This window comes from Rhipicephalus sanguineus, chromosome 5 (genome assembly GCF_013339695.2).
Source record: "Rhipicephalus sanguineus isolate Rsan-2018 chromosome 5, BIME_Rsan_1.4, whole genome shotgun sequence".
In the NCBI taxonomy this organism is placed as follows: Eukaryota; Metazoa; Arthropoda; class Arachnida; order Ixodida; family Ixodidae; genus Rhipicephalus; species Rhipicephalus sanguineus.
Window position 1 is genome coordinate 196,916,760 of NC_051180.1, and position 13,580 is coordinate 196,930,339.

The window sequence follows — 13,580 nt, forward strand, 5'->3', positions numbered from 1 at the left end:
CAGCGACGGACCCACTACTGACAGCTGCGCATTTGCGGCTGCTCCGACCAGGATATATGCTTTTATTAATGAGATGACATTTTTAAAAAGCAAGCAAAAAATTCGAATTGGAACCCTAGCACGTGAGCTCGAAAGGGCAGGGCCATTTAGGGGGTATTTACCGCAGAGTGATTAAACTCGGACGTGCTGGTATAAGCAATTACGAAAAAGCTCTTCTGAATGAAGGTCCTGGATAAAGTATATCCGAGGAAAAGTGTGAACGCGTGTCCACCGTTCGCGTGCTCTTCCATAAATGCGAAGCAAGGAAAATTCGATATTGTTCCGTATATCTACTGCGAGCGTTCCCAGATTTCATTCCGCGATGTCCGGAAACAGAAGTGACAGACATTTTAGCGGCACTCATGTAGTTATTACTGAACATTGCTTTCCTTACGTGCCGTGCGATGCTTGAAACGAGCTATCAGCAGCGTTTCTGGAACAGACGACGTCCGCCGACGAATCGCCGTCGCACTTTCTCGCTACCGATAGGCCTAGACGTCACGAGCCTCTGCGGAGAGCGCGTTTGGCTGTCGAGCCGACTTGCAGAACAGAAGCTGCGTCGGCACCGTGCATGGCATTGTGGCTTACTCGGGACGCACGCGCGAGCGCTATTTATTCAGCGGAATAATTCTTGGTCCATGATTGCGACTTTGGCAGCCCCAAGATCAAGCTGCACATGTTCTGACGCGCCGGCTGTGCGATTGCCGGTGATAGACGCCCCCGAACCCGAGACTTTGGCGCAGTTTGGTGCAATTTTCGTCGATATTATCAGGTTGGCGCAGTAAATACAATTTGGCGCACTTTGGCGCAGTTGGCGCAGGAGTGGAATCACTGTAATCATCTAACAAAAAAGTTTTAACATGTTTTGTTGCATGAGGTTCAAAATTGGCATAATTTGCTTTTCTGCATTTTCTCAAAACCTGAGTTTTTGACTCTTTGCAACCTTTCGGGAGCAGTCTCTCAGTAATCAAAGCACCTAGAGTTGTAATTCTTGTTGCACTACTGATCTACATGAGTATTGCCCACAGGGGTAGCAGCAGATTTTTGTATTTCAGTTTCAATGTTTTTTTAATTGTCCGTGCATTAAACAACTAGCCACATCTTGAACAGAAAGTTTTGATATGCTGTATAATTCTTAATAGTTTGCACATCAAAAAAGTATCCCTACCCTTGTGAAGCTTATGTTTCCTAGTATCCGGCTATGTGCCTAAAGCAAGATTTCGATGAGTAGTTCTTGCTCCATTGTTCCTGGAAACAATGCTAATTAATTTTAATTAACTTCGGAACTAATTGGCATATTTGAAGAATAACTGCATATTTGAAATAAGCAAAGAAAACTAAAGACTGTGCAGTTTCATTAAATTTGGTAAAGGGAATCTTGATTTTTAAAAATCCACATCCCCCTTAACACTTTCGTGACCACACCTATTCCCATCGATAGTATGTTATCGATGACTTCAAGTTCAAGTTTTGGCACTCTGAGCGGTTCTGGACAGCTAACACAATACAAAGAGTAAAATAACATGCTTCTCATGAGTTTTGTTTGCGAGTTTCTTTTTTCCACTGTGGGGAGATTTTTAAAGCTTGTTCGCATTCGGGTAGGTGAGCGCTCGTTGTTTCAGACTTCGCGTCGATGTCGCTCGCGGGTGCTCGAGAGAAACAGCGAATTTCGACGGATTCCGATTAATCTGAGCGGGAATCTCTGGATGATGGAAGCAGTGATGCTACCGAGGACTTCTGATTTGGAGCAATTTTTGGAGCAGCAAAATTTCTGTTTTGGAGCACTTTGGAGCAGCAAAATTTTCATCTTGGAGCACTTGGAGCAGCAAAATTTCCGTTTTGGAGCACTTTGGAGCAGCAAAGTTTTCATCTTGGAGCACTTTGGAGCAGATAATTTTGCATTAACATTCAAGCACCTGAGTATTATTATGGGGCTCTTATGAAGGCTAGAAATATTTCGATTCATTGCAAATCTCATGGAAACAATCATCTCAGAAGCATAGGCGTGCACACAGGGGGGGGGGGGCAGGGAGGGGGGCGCCCCTCCTTCTAATCACCTAAGAGGGGGGGCGCAAAATCTGCCCCGTACATTGACCCTTCTAGTCACCTAAGAGGGGGGGGGGCACCAAATCTGCCCCATACATTGACTTAGTAGGGTGGGGCGGGGCGCTGCGATGAACCTTCGCCCCCCCTGATGGGGAACCCTGTGCACGCCTATGCTCAGGAGAACTCCATATTTCACTCGCTAATGAAAAAATAAGGGCTTATGCAGTTGAGTGTTCTGGATTAACCTCTTCGGCGATTATTTTCGACACTAGCAAATAAACAAAATATCGGATCAAGATAATTGCACTTTACGAAATAACACTCTAAATACATCTATGTGCTTATCAGCAGACATGGTAGACAAACGCCGTGATGTACAGCAGTGCCTCAATGCCAAAGAGCCACACTGTCCCTGATGCATTCCCCTAAGACAACCCCAAGGCGAAAGCCAGGTTCTTTTTCTTCTCGATCGATGGGTTGATCCTCCCCCTCTCTCTCTGCAAGCTTTCTGCACCTCAGCTGGTTTTGCGCTAGCTGCATGATCAGCGCACCGATCACGGAAGCAGTGTAAAGTGACGATGTCATGTGATGGTGTCATCACGTGACATGACGATATATTACGCCATGATGACGTCACAAGTTTTGACGATCTATAACGCAATGATGACGCCATCACATGATGATTATTTTTAGCATCAATCGACTGACGCCGCCGACGGTCAATTTTCGTGTTTGATAAAGCATCTAAGGCTTTCGCATTAATATTGCGTCTTGAACGTTAACAGCCTGGCCCTACATACCAAACTGTCCTCCACCATGTCACCTGTGTGCCATGCGCGAAACAGCTTCGCTTATCATCCACTTCAAGAGTGAAATGGCTCCTCAACTTTTTAAAAATTTTTATTGCGATAGCAATTATATGGACACTCTCGGCGGATTTTTGCTGTCGCCGTTGCCGTAATTTTCCGTATAAAGTCCAAATTAATAACATCACCACGCGCATTCTAGCCGCGGGTAAAAGCTCGCGAGCGCTGGCGACGAACGCGACTGAAGCGGAGATTAAACTAGCCGGCCGTCAGTCTCCGTCGCACGGACAGCGCATGAGATAACATCTTCCCGCGTGCGGGCCTGCCGTTGATTGCTCATCAAACAGAGAGGAAATGCCCCGCCCGTATTTCGTAAGGAGCATGGTGGGACGCCAGGGGAGCGGAAGGGGGGGGGGGGGGGCGCATCGTTCGAAGGGCGCAGTCGCTTGCGCGCTCGCTATCTCGAGGCATCAGGAGACGGCTCGTAAACTTGCTGTGCTCTCAACGCTTACTTCGCGTTTAGAGAACTCAGAGCAAGAAAACGCTTCGGTTCCTGGAGCGGCCATATTCCCTTAAAGGGGTCATGAACCACTTTTCCAAGTAATGATCTAATGACCTTAGTATTGGAGTTTACTGCCTCCCGAATCGATTGCCGCAAAAATTTCTCGAATCCGTCAAGAATCAGCGGAGTTACGGGGGTTTGGCGCACGCTCTCAGCGCTTTCTCTCTTTTCTCGTGCCGACGAGCGCACTGGAAGCTAGACAGGGAGGGATGAAACGGGGGTAAGAAGTTACGTCAACGCGCGTCATGAAACGCGATTGCTCTCCCGCTGTGATTCGCATGCGCGAGTGCCGCTACCGTGTAAAGTTAGCAGACTGAGCAGTGCGGCGCGGGCAAGTGGCGGCACCCCATGGCAAGAAGCGCATCTCATCCGGCTATCGGCCAATAAGCATGCTATGTCTCCGCGACGTACACATGCAGAAGCCCCGCCCACCGACGAGAGTGAGAACCGGCCTCTGTTTGAAAAGAGGGCGCCTGAGGAAACGGCAACTTCGCGCTCCGCTTGTGGCCTTTACGCGGCGCGCACGACTGTAATATTTTGCAGAGCAGTTCATAGCCGTGTCAGCTTTCTGCAGGTTGTGTTTTTTCAACAAGCCCAAGGGGTGCTTCATGACCCCTTTAAACCAGCGTTTTGTTGAGTTACGCGAGATCGGATCCAAAAGAGTTAGCTGCTAGCCTTACTTCGTTTAACAATACAATTTTTTGGTATCGCATTCACTGCTTCGCTCTTAAGCGAAAATGAGTTTTTTTAACCGTTAGCTATTGACCCCCGAAAGGGCGGACGTGTAACATGGCGTAGCCGCTTCACTGTGGGCCGTCAGCGACGGGCTCTCTACTGACAGCTGCGCATTTGCGGCTGCTCCGACCAGGAGATATGATTTTACTAATGAGATGAAATTTTTAAAAAAGCAAGCAAAAATTCGAATTGGAACCCTAGCACGTGAGCTCGAAAGGGCAGGGCCTTTTAGGGGATATTTACCGCAGAGTGATTACAAACTCTGACGTGCTGGTGGAAAGAATTACGAAAAAGCTGTTCTGGATGAAGATCCATGGATAAAGTATATCTGAGGAAAAGTGTCAACGCGTTTCAACCGTTCGCGTGCTCTTCCATAAACGCTAAGCTATTAAAATTCGATATTCTCCCATATATCTACTGCGAGCGTTCCCAGATTTCATTCCGCGATGTCCGGAAACAGAAGTGACAGACATTTTAGCGGCACTCATGTAGTTATTACTGAACATTACTTTCCTTACGTGCCGTGCGACGCTTGAAACGAGCTATCAGCAGCGTTTCTGGAACAGACGACGTCCGCCGATGAATCGCCGTCGCACTTTCTCGCTACCGATAGGCCTAGACGTCGAGCCTCTGCGGAGAGCACGTTTTGCTGTCGAGCCGACTTACAGAACAGAAGCTGCGTCGGCACCGTGCATGGCATCGTGGCTTACTCGGAACGCATGCGCGAGCGCTATTTATTCAGCGGAATAATTCTTGGTCCATGATTGCGACTTCATTGGCAGCCCCAAGATCGAGCTGCACATGTTCTGACGCGCCGGCGGTGCGTTTGCCGGTGATAGACCCCCCAAGCCCGAGACTTTGGCGCAGTTTGGCGCAAATTTCGTCGATATTATCAGGATGGCGCAGTAAATACAATTTGGCGCACTTTGGCGCCGTTGGCGCAGGAGTGGAATCGCTGTGGAAGCAACACAGACATCAAAGACGACTTCGATTCGCCAGGCTTCAGTACGGACGGCGAAAGTGCGTCAAACCTCCCCGGAACAGCAGCAGCTATCCACCGGGTTGTTTAGTCTTCTCCTTGGGTTGTTTTATCCCTGCCGCGCATCGATGTAAACATATCCGGTGCGTACTAAAAATAGCAGCTCTTATCTGCAAGGTGTTAACTTCATTCGGGTGGGAGGATTTGGCACCGGCTGCAGAAACAGCGCAGTTCTCTCTGCGAAGATGGTGCGGAGTGGAGCCAACGCTCCAGTGTGCTGCGCGGCGGCGTCTTCGTGTTGTTTTTCACCGCAGAAATCGTCAGAGAGATATGCAACCACACAGATAAGTATGCGCGGATGCATACTTTCGAAAAGCCAACATACAGCGTGAGGGACGGATCCATGGAGGGAGGTTACAGAAGAGAAGATGAGCAAGTTCGTCGCACTCCATGTGTACTCCCGTCGGCAAAATAAGTCGGGACGCGCGAGAGTCGACCGCAATCAGATAAAAGTGAGATAAAACTGCATCTCCGCGCCATCTGACGAGGAAAGTGCGTGAGCGCGTCCTTTCAATCTCGTAGGCATGTATTTTCACTCGCTTGCAGTGGACCAGTGATTACATGTAGCGTTTTGCGCTAGGCGTCGCTTTCTTTCTTCAATTCGTGACGCGCTCAATTCGACGGGGCACGGTGGCGGTGAAGTGTACGCGGCTTGCTTCACATACAACGCAGAGCACCCGAACTTTTCGTTGAACGCGCTGGTGTTAAAAGCTCCTTTCGCAGAAATTCCGGTGTCGGTGTCTACGTAAGCGTCGTCGGTAGTGTGCGAAAAATCAGCGCGTTCTGCGCAGCAGAAATGTGTTCAATGTTACGCGCACAGGCTTTCTTTTCCTCACGGTACGTTGAGGCTAATCATGGAGATCGTATTCTACTCTTGGAGGCGGAGCTCAAGCGTCCTTCTCGTTTTATCGTGGTTCGAAGAGCTCACACTTAGAGTACAGAGAAGCAGGGAACTTGTGCTCATCGATGAACACGCTATGTTCTTTTGAGCTGTCACTCAGCTTTTCGGGGTTCATCACTGCTGCCACGTGTTTACTTAACTTCCTGCAGCCACGCGGAAGGTGTTGTCACGATGCACGACCAAGAGTCACGACGGCCAAAAGTCACGACGCATGACGACGACATTTTGATTGTGGCCGCAGCTGTCGAGGAGCCTTTCTTGTCAGCTAAAGAAATCCGGGACGAGCTGTCACTGAGTATTTCTACAGCGACCGTGCGCCGACAATTGAAAGAGGCTGGAATTTCCGATTTCGCCGCGGCTCAAAAGCCTTTTCTGCCTGAGCGACAGCGCCAACAACGCCTGGACTTAGCTTTGAATCACTAGCGTTGGAATGAAGAAGAATGGGAAAATGTAGTTTTTTTCTGACGAGTCGACTATCTGCACTTGGTGGGATCAGCAGAGGAGGGTGTGGCGGCCCTGGAACTCGAGGTAACCAATGCATTCACTTTTTGCGGTGTTAATGTTTTGCTGCTTTGCATGTGCCAAAATATTTTCGTAGATGTAACATTCTTGAGCAATTTTCAAACTTATTTCAACAAATAAAAATATCCTACAATGTCCATTAAGAAACGAATGCACTGCAAATAACAGAAAGTCCACAAATAATCCCTCGTTAGCAGCCCGTCAAATACGCGTGTTTCAAGCTTTTCACACAGCGTATTGTACGCGTTGTTCGCACGACGGTTTAAAGCAAACTATAGTTTTACGCAAAACGCACATATCCGATTCCCAAATCAGTTTTCGACACCTTCTACCTGTCCATTCTGGTTCTTTTAAAATTGCAGGTACCACCCTGGTTATACTTTGAGCATTCTTTCAAGTGGCCGGTGTTCAGTGTCCGTGTGGGGTGCTATAAGCAAAGATGGGCTAGGGCCACTTGTCCGCATTGATGGGAAATTCACGGCACCCTACTACAGTTCCCTGCTACAAAACACAATGCTCCCATATGTTCTGGATGGACCTTTCCCCGACGGCTGCTTCATCTTTCAGCAGGACAAAAGCCCCGTACACATGGCTCGTCATGTGAGCGCCACGCTTGAAGACCTTGGCGTGCGCACATTGCCGTGGCCTGCCTGTGGCGCGGAAGCAAACCCAATCGAGAATGTGAGGGCTCGAATGAAGTGGGGTCTGTCCAGGCGCAACATGTCTAGGGCAACGGCGGACGCGCTGTGGAATGCAATTCAAGAACAGTGGGAGGCCCTTAGGTCGGACGGCGATTATGTCGCCTCGCTGTACAAATCTATGCCGAGAAGGATGTCTGAAATTATTTTCGTGAACGGCCACTTCACGCACTAGTAAATTTTTGTTATAAAGAGGATGAGGGGGGCAAAGGTGATAAGTTTTGCCGTTGCTATTTTTCGCTCGCCCTCAGTTGCTTTCCTTTTTTGTTCTTTCAAGGCCAGCCCATGGTCTCGCCGATTATAGCGAGCGTTTTTATGTTGTTTTTTTCTAGTCCATTCGCCTATTTTGTTGCATGTGCAAAGCGATCTGCCTGCCTCTTGTTATATATGTTAATAAAGTGAAGCATTATTTTGGCTCAACGCCTTTTCGTTTTCCCTGTGTTTGTGTTTCAGAATGATGTGCGTGGCACCAGTTTGCCACTGAGACAAGATATGTCATCTCTTTATTCAGGGCATAGCGAGCCACGTACACTTCACCGCCACCGTGCCCCCGTCGAATTGAGCGCGTCACGGATTGAAGAAAGCGACGCCTGGCGCAAAGCGCTACATGTAATCGCTGGTCCGCTGCAAGCGAGTAAAAATATATGGCTGCGAGACTAAAAGGACGCGCACACGCACTTTCCACGTCAGAAGGCACGGCAATGCAGTTTTATCTGATTGCGGTCATCGCTCGTGCGTCCCGACTTATTTTGCCGACGGGTGTACATACTAATCGTTGATGTCCCGCGCTTGCATGTCCCGCGCTTGTTGGTGTCGACGACACACATTTCCAGGCCAGGTTAGTGATGCCACGGAAAGTCGCATCCCATGAGAAGCTTCACCACGTGTCTTCTCTATTGCAGCACATGAACGCTTCTACGCTATTTTTAACCCCGTCGGAACGTTTCAGTGGATCAGAAAATGGTGAAATCTGAAGGTTGGTATGGTATTCGGCAGTATATGAGGGAGAAAGAGGTAAAATGAGGGTACAATTATGGATTTTTGCAGATTTGGAACAAGCTACACTGTTCATTTCAACGAATACACAGGAAAATTGAAAAATACCAGAACTGCAAACTATGCTAAGGAAGTTGAACATAAAAAAATTTTTTTTCCGGAAACATGTGCAGCCAGCCTTTGTTTCACCGCGTCGAGAAACTGCATCGTGCGGTGACATGATAGGCACTAGTGCCTATATTCTTGTATTTATGTAAATAATCTTTGTACTTACAGAGCTTATATTTCCACTATTTTCTACGAGGGCTTTGCATTCAAAACGTATATTTCGATTTTTTGTAATGTTTACCCTTTGCAGAGTAGCATTGATGTTTTTATGAATCTTTTTTTTCTTTTTGATGCATTTTTCTTAGTTTGATAATTTTTTTATTATATTTGAAATAAACCCGCTATTTGGAAATAATACTGTTGGAAAGACCAATTCTTCCTCTATCATTTGATACCCTACACTTTAGCATCAATTATTTTCTGTGGCAGGAAAAAAATATTTCCTAGAGTAGCCAAAAACAACCGATTTTTCCGCGGTCACGAAAGTGTTAAGCAAATGGCCTCATTGAAAAACATTATGGCCACGCGTCACAACCTGCAGATCGCGCAAAGCAAGACTGTGCACTCAAAGCGCTGCACAACCAACCAATGGAACGCAATGCAATGACACCATCTTTTCACCACCTGCGTGTAAAAGAGGGATCGGAACATAAAAGAACACCGCCGAAAGGTGATCAATGTTTGTTAGGAAAAATTCACTTTCAGGGCTTTCCTGAAGCACAGTGTTTGACATACTGAATGTTTCATTGTGAGAGTGTTTGATATATATGTGCACCAGCCTTACATTTTTGCATGAGATGTTCAGGGGGATTTCTCAGCTGTTTGATATAGCCAATAATAAGATAAATCCGAGTTTGATATAACCGGGATCGATTGTACAAGAAAATCATCCACGTATCTAAATACTCTAGAACAAAGATCAGAGTTGAAGTATATACGTGAAAAGTATTACATGGGACAGGAGCTACACACGGTAATGTCTTTGCACTGTGCTGCTCAAGTGGAATTCAAGCAAGGTCAAAAAATTGTCGATTGATAAACCACAAGAATTTAAGAAATCAGTGCTAAGATTACAGTCGAACGCGGATATATCGAACTCGAAGGGGATCGCGAATTAGTTCGATATATGAAAAATTCGATATAGAACAATACAGGTCCCGAGACCTTACCAGTGGCGGACGATCACCTACAATCGGCGCAATCAAGAATGACAACGAATTCCACACACACGATGCAACAGAATGTTTTATTTGTGTGAAAAAAATTGCTTATCTTGGCCTGCTTCTTTGTCTTCGAAACGCTGGACACAGAGTAGAATCAAGCTTTAAAAATCAGGTAACCAGGCTGACACAAGCCAGTTTTCCTTCGTATTTAGTTACCAGCTTCTTCAAAAGCTCAAAAAAGGAAAGGCAGGCGGGTAGCCCAGAAAAAATAGCAGGGTGCATGTCATTCCCTATTGGCATAGGGTTTCGCGCAATCTGAAGAGTGCTGTGCAAAGGCATAATGTGAATCTTGTTTTTCAGTGTCCCATGTGAATTGTCTAAGATTTGTCCAATGATGAACACAGTGAGACCGGATCCCTGCACTAAGAAACACGTGAAACAGTACACCTTATGCAAAAAAGATGTCGTCTATGAAGTGCCGCTGACATGCAACAAAGTTTATATAGGTCAAACGGAGCGCTGCTACAATGAGAGGGCACGTGAGCACTAGTGGACTGTAAATAATAACGTGGGAGGACATATGTCGGAGCACTGTAAACGCTGCAAGTGCAAACCGATTCTTAATCAGACTAAATTCTTGGCACGATCCGGTGAGATCCTCGAAGCACTTTACATTGCACGTGCTGGAGACAAGTGCATCACTTGCGCATCAGTAGCACTCCAAGAAAAAGAGATCACCTTTTTGTCGCGATAGAGCCTGAGCATGTGATGATGTGACGTTTTTTTTTACATGTATAAGTATCAGTGTTTCCTGAAATAAACTTCAGTTGTTAGTTTGCACTTGTCTGTTTAAGTGTTCCTTTCTAGTCCTCGTCTGTTTTGTGCAACGTTAAATTTTCCAGCACTGCTACACAAAAAGTCTAAAATTCATGCCGTCCGCAGTGCCTTTGCACAGCACGCACAGCATGCACGCAAAAGAGGAATGCGGTGGTATGCGACAACTCACGGAAGTGGACTCCGCCAAAAAAGCGCTCGTGATCAGTCGCAATGGCGGCGATGGCTACCCGGGCTACCTGCGAGGGCAGCAGCGATGTACGAAAGGCGCGAGCTGTTGTTGGCTGAGCAAATACGAAAGGCGCGGGCTGTGGTTGGCTGATCAAAACTCACAAAACAGCAACAAAAAAAAAGAAAGAGAAGGCGAAAGGAGGAAGCCGCCGGCTCCTTCGTTCCTGCTCTCCAAGCCGACGGTGACGCGGAGGAAGCATGAGAGAGAGAGAGAAGAGAAAGAATAAAAGAAAAAGCCGTTCTGCAAGTTGGAGAATGCGCCCAACAGGAGTACAGTCTGAGCCCTCTCGCCCTCACGTTTTTTGAGCGTATCGGGTGTCGGCGGAGGCGCGGTGCCGCGAAGGTCGCGGGGCGCAGCAAGTGCGGAAGCGTTCCTTCCAGCTCGTGCGGTGTTCGATAGATCCGATGGCGGGTAAAAATACTGTTCGATATAAATGTGCGAATTCCTATAATTTTACAGAGGATTTTCAAGGGGATAATTTACGAGTTCGATATAGCCGAAAATTCGATATATGTTGGTTCGATATATCCGTGTTCGACTGTACCACCAATACATTCTATAACATAGGGAAGAATTTTATTATGAGACAAAATAAATTCCTCGACATCGATACTCGATGCATAGCAAAAGCTGCTTCCACTGCTCGAAAAATCCATGACTGCGGCTGGATTTTCTTGTGGCTAAGGGGCCATATCAAGGTGGAGCTTATTTAGGTGCTTCAGAAAGTCTCCCTTTCAGTCACAACAACACTGAACAGCCTCTCAGGCTGTTCACGAAAAGGCCCCGCGGTAACACCAGCTTCCTTGTACAGAAGGGACATTTTATTTCCACTGATGGACACAGTGTGTTCTGTCGAAAACTCTGTAGGGCTGCGTCCTTGTTCCTCGGGATTGAACGCACACAGTCCTGTTCTTCAGCTCTCAAGGAGACTTGGCAGTTCAGAGCCAGAAGTTCATGTGCAGGAACATTAGGGTTGAAGCAAGACATTGGTCCATTCTTAAGAACTTTCGTGTGAAAAGAAGCATGCCAAGCCCATTCTGCATTGCATGATGGTTGTTGTTTGCGAAATTCCGTTGAGCTGTGAAAATCGCGCATAGGCCAAACCGGTCGCTGCATCAATGGTCGCCTAAGGGAGCATGCACTATTGATTAAGAATGGTGTGGCTTCACATCTGCCGTGTGGCTGCTCACGACTGTTTGGAGACGCGTGTGATAGGAGAGAGCATGGGAAGTGGCCTGCCACCAAACAAAGAAGCACGATGGCAGTTCCTACAGTGTCTCTGAACAAGAGGGAATGCTTATTTTGCGCCGGGCAATAGTTTCTTTTTATAGTGCTGTGTGATACTATGCATGTACTGCGCCCTTTTTGTGTGCACATTTCTGAATAACAATATATATTTAGGTGATGTGCGGAAAAAAGTAATGGAAAGTCTGGCGCCCTATCCTGTGTTCTCTCTTTTTTCTTCATCATTCTCAGTTGCACCACAAATATTGCATTAAGCTATGCACCGACTCGCACAGCATTCAGCTCTACTACACTTGTCAGATAAACTCCCCTGGCTGGGAGCAAGTATTGAAGTGACCACAGGGATGAAGCAGGTACGCATATTCATTTCAGTTGGTGCCAGACAATAGGGAAGGCAGAAAAGGCAGCCTCAAATCACCTTGCTTCAACCTAAAGTGCCTGATCAAAAGAAGGCCAATGTTTTGAGAATGAATTGGTCTCTGCGAGCTGTTGGTCGATTCTCCACCTTCCTGCGATTTCACTTGTCTGGCACCATGAGAAATTAATTATCTCCAGTGGCATGTTCCGACTAGTAATGTACAGAAGTGATGTTTCTTCAACACCACACAGATGTGCAACAAGGACATAGGGCTCAGTATACTAGCACCAATGGTTGTGCAGTCTGGAGTGATAGAAAAATAAGCCTGCTAGGCTTCAATAATGCAAATGCTACATCAGGATTTTCCTTGCATCAAGAATGTGAACATTAAAAGAATAGTGAGACAAAAAAAAAACCTGTCGTGTTCTTTCTGTTGCAATACATAGCTAATGACCCACTTGTGACACTAGGAAACCTCGTGTGTGCAACAGTTAATCACCGAGAGCCATTTTGACAGCGCTCTCGGTTCAGGGATGCTTGAATGCATATACGGCTCGCCACACAGAATGACAATGCATGCATGCAAGCATCATCCTGACAGAATGTGCTCTTCAGTGCCACCTTGCTCGTCTCGAGATGAAGACACAAGCCAACTTGATGTCAATATCACGAGGTGCTGTGTAGTGGGCTTAATTACACAGCAGGCACTATAAAACTGATTTTAAGCATGACCTAGGCTATATTCGTGATAGATATTTCGTCTGCAAAAATTGATCTTGCAAGTTATCTAACACTCACAATTTTGTGTCATGCAGCTTTGCAACAGGTGACCAGTGACCATCACTCTGAATAAGAAAAAACAATTAGCTCAGATGTGGGTTTCGTTGTAGAGCACCGTCGGGAGAAAGAAGGCAAGGATAAATGGACAACTGATGTGAGAGGACACCAACGCAGATGCAACGCCTACGCTCGAGTGCCAAGAGAAAAAGGAAGACAGCCAGCCTCCCATCCACCGACTGAAGTGAATGCCCATTTCGGAGTGAAGTACTGGCTGGCACTGTTAATGTCCATGTAAAATATGCACACAGGAAACAAGGATTAATTTGCATGCTAGCTCCAAGCGTAGGTTTCCAGAACCTCTCAGCAATACCATTCCCAGAAAGGAGCAAAAATGTTAACTGGAGAAAGGATTGGCATGACACGCTGTCTCATGTACAGTTAGTAGCTCGAAACAAGAGCACAACTTGAAACCAAACCGGGAAAAGAAGTAGATGGTCACGCTGAGTTAGTGGTACC

At 46.8% G+C, this 13,580-nt stretch overlaps 1 protein-coding gene across 3 annotated transcripts in view; it reads right to left on the reverse strand.

Annotated features, from left to right (window-relative positions):
* Nucleotides 1-13,580, reverse strand: part of LOC119394558 (fasciclin-2) — a 365,260-nt gene that overhangs the window by 67,741 nt on the left and 283,939 nt on the right. The gene's annotated exons all lie outside the window — the stretch shown is intronic.